At 43.0% G+C, this 5652-nt stretch overlaps 1 pseudogene; it reads right to left on the minus strand.

Annotated features, from left to right (window-relative positions):
- Nucleotides 1-332: 332 nt before the first annotated feature.
- Nucleotides 333-3995, minus strand: LOC127236386 (polypyrimidine tract-binding protein 1-like; annotated as a pseudogene).
- Between the last annotated feature and the right edge of the window lie 1657 nt (nucleotides 3996-5652).

A 5652-nucleotide genomic window follows, 5' to 3' on the forward strand; every position in this document is an offset into this window, starting at 1 on the left:
GCTAAGCAAGTGCTCCACCAACTGTATAATGTCAGCAAACCCAAAGAGCAGCCTTGTTGACACCGGAAGTAGTATCTGTATGAGCAGACTGGTGGAGAAAGCCAGCAACTGATAGGGAGAGAACGAAAGCCCTAAGGACAGTCCCAGGGAAATGCCCCACCCACCCCTGTCACTTCTTGAACTTCTGAATTTCTTCAGCCCCATAAGGATAGCCAGAGCCAGGCAGTGCTGGTCCATACCTTTAATCCCAGCACTCAGAAGGCAGAGACAGGTGGGTCTCTGAGTTCAAGGCCAGACTGCTCTAAAGAATGAGTCCCAGAACAACCACATATTTACAGAATGACATCTCCCATCAGCTGGCTCTCCCCAGAGGGCAGGTAGGGCCAAGTGTAATTTGTGCTCTTGTTGTTGTTGTATTTGATATTGAGACTGGTGAGCCTGGAAAAGTCGGTGCAGCAGGCATTGTAGACAGCTTGGCATGCTGGGTATTCACACAGCCAGCATCTGCAGCAGTGCCTAGAACTGGTTGTTCTTGACGAATGTGATGATCTTTAGGACTGTGCCAAACTTTAGAGAAGATGTGGTGCATGTCCGGGGTCACTGGGTAGAAGAGGTTTTCCACAGTGATGCTGAGCACGAGACTCTGGCCTGCCATTCCTACATCCAGCAGTGTAGGCTGCCATGGCCAGGTTTCCAGACTGCACAGAGTTCATGGTCTTGTGGTTTCAGAACTGGATATAGATTGATTGTCCACACAGCACAGGGTAGTAATTGATCATGGTGTTGGTAGCCTCCTCTGTGTTCATTTCATGGAAGACCTTGTTCTTCTTCTGCTTCGGCATAAAGAAGTTGGTGTTCTTCTCAATGGGAAGTCCCAGGGAGATGACGTCACCCTCAGTGACATCACTGGGTAGCTTTTGGATGTGGATGACTTTGAAAGAGCCCCCCCACCCCGTACTCCTCTTGTCACCTTTGAACTTCAGCCATTTCTTTTGGCTTCTGAGGCCGAGGTGCTCATGACTAAGGGCCATTGCTAACGCTTGTGGGGAAGAGCACAACAGATTCCCACTTTGTACCAACTACTATGTCTGGGATGATGCCGTATATGGCACATGGAGAAGACCCACAGGAGATGGAGTGGAAGCACAGGAATTGAGAACTCAGTTTTTGTCTTCATCACCTACACTCTGGAGTCTACCTATAAACTTTGATTTGTTATTTTCCCAGTAAGGCCTTTTATTAATGTGTATTCATTATAAAAAAATACTGTTTCACTATGACATCTTCATAAGAGCATATAATGCATTCTGACCTGAACACCCATTACCTTCCTCCTGCTCATCTCTTCCTCTTCTCCCATAGGCCCCCTATAATCCCACAACTGCTGTTTTTAACCTATATTCCACATATGAGAGAAAAATGATATTTGTCTAAATCTGGACTGTTTCACCTAACATATTGACATCCAGTTCTACCATGACTGAATAAAATACACATGTGAATCATGTTTTATTTATCCATTCATCAGTTGATAAGACATAGACTGATTTCATAACTTGATTGTTATGGATAATGCTGCAATAATGTGATACATGAGTATCACTATTGTTTATGACTTGCGGTCTTTTAGGTATATACTCAGGGTCCATCTGTCCATTTCAAGATGGGTACAGGTTGTACCCTTTACCCATGATTCTCCATGCATAGCTAAGACAGTCTTGTTCATTTTTAAAGGTGTGTGAGTGTGTAGTAGTAGTAGCAGCAGCAGCAGTAGTAGTAAATAGGAGGAGGAAGAGGAGGAGGAGAAGGAAAAGAAGGGGGAGTATTGCATAGAGGTTAGAACAGAGTGTTTGGTCCCCTGGAGTTCGAGTTACATTGTTGTGACCTGTTCAACATGAGTACTGGAAAAACAAGAAATGCTCTTAACCACAGAGCCATCTCTAGTCCCTCTTGTACCTTACATAATGACAAGCCCCAACTGTAACTGTCTACACCTCACTTTTCTCTAGAGATCCACTTATATGGCAGCCCCAAACTATATGAGGCCAGATAGGTTGAATTGAGATCGGCTGAATGTGGGGGTGAAATGTCAGAATTTGAAGACATACTATCAGGAGATGTATAATATCTCACTAGCTATTTCCTATTAACTGTATGTTGAAATTAAAATGTTTGAAAATATGACATTAAATTAAATTACTTTAAAGTTAACTTTATTTTTTGAAAGTTTTCTTATTTTAATCTACTTGATGTGACTTCTTGTGAGTTTTAAAGGGTTTTTTTTGTGTCCCATGCTATATTAGCATAGGCAGTAGGATCCAGAGAAGCACTCTGGCCTTCCTTGACCTACTTTTTTCTCCATTGGCATGCCAGAGAGACTTTACCCTCAGTAGAATCAGATGTAGCTATCACTCTTCCCTTTACCACCCTTATTTTTCCACCATAGTTCCCCTCGTTTCTTGGCTACAAACTGGAGAAGGAAATCATGACTTATCTTTTGTCTCTATGGTCCACATAGAACTCATTTGCAAGACCTAGTGCTTCATCCTCTGAAATATAACTTGGCTATGGGCACTTGTGACTTTTCCTAGGGATACATGAATAATCATCTATTCACCACAGATAGGGAACTGACCACGGACCAAGGAAAGGACTCCATTCAAGTCTTTCTTAGTGAACCAGTTAGCATATAGTGTTTACTTACAGTAGCATGGGTGTGGGTAACTTACAGGAGTGTGGGTGATTCAAAGGTAAAGGAATCAATGAAAATCCCACCCCAACTAGGTGGAAACTCATGAAAGCCACATCATTGGAGCTCCCTGTACAACCCGTAGATAGACAAAGCAATCAGAGTCTCTTCAGGAATTGTTACTGGTTATGTAACTCTAGGGGGAGGGGCACTTTGCCAATCTTATAAATTTCAAGATCTTCCTAAACCCTCTAAGTTTGCCTTACTTCCTGGGCCTTGAATGTTTCATTTACTTCCTGAAATTTATGTGCCTCTTTCCCTGTTCTGGAGATGTGTCCATTGGGAGGAAATAACTACACAATAGCACCTGTCTCCCATTCTATCACACTGATTCTAGGCACCATCATCCTCATTGTACATGACAGAACACAACACACTGGTCTTCTGCGGTCTCCCTTGACCCTACCACACATCTGCTACCTAGTTATGAATAAGGCAAACTCTAACAAAAACTTTAATACCCTCAGTTGCATTTAAAATCCAAGTCCTGCCTACAGTATACAAGACCCCACTGTAGTTTCCATAGTGTGGCTCCTGGTCACCTCTCTACTTCCCTGGCCCGCTTTCTCCCTGTTCCAGGCATGTGTCACACCAACTTCAAGTTCACTCTACTCTGTGACCTTTGTACTTCTGTTCCCTCTGTCTAAAATGAGGTTTTTCATGTCTCCTCAGAATGGCAGGACACATTATAGAGGGTCTCCTGGATGTCCCATGTAAAACAAGGTCAGCCTAAGGCTGTCAATCACAGCATCTCATTCTTCCCTTACTAGTCCTTATCATTCCAAAGTTTGTCTGCATATTTGTCATTAACAGTCTTAAAACTTTAATATTCACTACTAAACACTGGTGCCTGTAATTTTTCCCACATCATTTTCCATAATCCTAGCAGACATGTGGATGGCCCCATAGGTAGACTCCCAGTATTCTTTTTCCAGTGTTGAGGAGGGTATCCAGGGCCCTGTGCATGTGAGGCAAGGGCTTCTCTACTGAACAAGTGTCAGATCTTTTCTTTATTTCAATATAGGGACTTTAACACATCATTTGCTGCTTCAGCCTCCCAAGTAGCTTGGTTATAGGCCCATGTCATCATACCAACTTTAATTTATATATTTTCTATTACCTTACTCTCTCTCTCTCTCTCTCTCTCTCTCTCTCTTTCTCTCTCTGAAACAATGATCACTAGGAGATACACACAAAGGTACTTGGACAATTCATATCGAATCCACTTCATGTGCTGGTAGCTCATGGCAACTACAGTTCTCAGAGTTCATTGGTTGCTTCAAGGAACGCTATCTCAGAATTTCATGGAGACTGAAGTAAACACCATCCTGCATCTTTGATTGTCAGTGGTCTTTTTTTCTTCATGATGGCCCAGAATGTGCGTGCAGAGGTGGCTAAAAGACAGAGCAAGTATGCAGAGGGAGCCATGCCTGTTTCTGATGCTCTCACCTTCTGGTCGACATAGACTGAGGTCAACAGCATTTCTCCCCTTGGAGTCCAGGAAGTACCTCTCTTTCCTCATAATAAATTCCCCTTGCTTGTCAATCCAGCCCCTTGACAGATGCTCTTTGTACCAGAAGTCCTTCCTACTGCAGGTCCTCAGGTGGAAGAGGACGGACGGCCTCTGCTTCCCATGCTGATTAAGGGCTCAGGTTTTCAAAATGTGGCCTCTTCCCTGCCTGATTCTAGAATCGGAAAAAGAAGAGTAGAGGGCTCAGTTCGGTCAATAAAGTGCTTGCCTTGCAATCACGAGGACCTGAATTCAACCTTATGAACCCTGTATTTAAAAGACTTAGTAAGTAATGCATACTTCTAATCCCAGCACTGGGTGGGGGTAGGAGCTACAGGAGGATTCCAGGACTGAGTGAGCAGCTACTATAGTTTACTTGGTGAGCTCCGGGCCTAGACAAAGACCTTGTCTTATAGAAAAGAATTGTGAGGGATCCTGAAGAATGACAGCTGATATTATCCGCTGTCCTCCATGCAAGCATGAATGCATATATTTAAGTATGCATGTGCACCTGTATGCATGCACACACACACACACACACACACACACAGAGAGAGAGAGAGAGAGAGAGAGAGAGAGAGAGAGAGAGAGAATCCCTCTTTTCAAAAATACTGGTTCCCAACATGACTGTGGAACGGGTACACAAGTCCTCCTTTGGTTGCCCAATGCTTTGTTCTAGGAATAATTTTCTTGTGTCTTCGGGGAGATTGACATGAAAAATTCATGTATAGTTTAGTTTATGCGGCAAGCAGCTTCCTAAAAACTGTGTGTGAATCACATTTTTCAAAATTGAGTCCCATTTCCCTACTGACTGTGGCTATCTGCTCATGGTCGCTTTCCCTTCCTCCATGATTTATCTCCAATTGGCAGCAGCAAACTATAACCCTAGTTTCACAGCTCTATCCATCCCAAGAGGATCATCAATCAATCATCAGAATTTCCATTCAGAGCCTATTATATGTAAGACATTGTTGATGATCTGTAAAGAGAATAGGGAATACACTAAAGGCTCCAGGGGAAGCTGCTATCTGAACCCTCTACAAAACCACGTGAATAGCCACACTCTTACTTATCTCGTTTGTAAATTCAGATTTTAGTCTATCAGGTTTTTCCCAAAGAGGTATCTGAGCAGGCTATCTGAGTTACCATAGAAATGGAAAGGCATAAAAGGATATTTAGAAATGTAAGGACATCTATAAATCCTCACTAACAGCGATTGTGATTGTTGGGAGCAAAGATTGACGCTATCCGTGGTGTGTTCTGAGTTGGGGAGAAGGCTCAAATAACACACCAGTCTGCAGCTCCAGGCAAAACAAGAGCAAGCTAAGAAAAAGTTAATAAAATCCTATAAAAACAAGTCTGGAAGGACAACTTAATTTTGTGTGTGTGTGGC

Source organism: Phodopus roborovskii, unplaced genomic scaffold (assembly GCF_943737965.1).
Source record: "Phodopus roborovskii unplaced genomic scaffold, PHOROB, whole genome shotgun sequence".
Classification (NCBI taxonomy): Eukaryota; Metazoa; Chordata; class Mammalia; order Rodentia; family Cricetidae; genus Phodopus; species Phodopus roborovskii.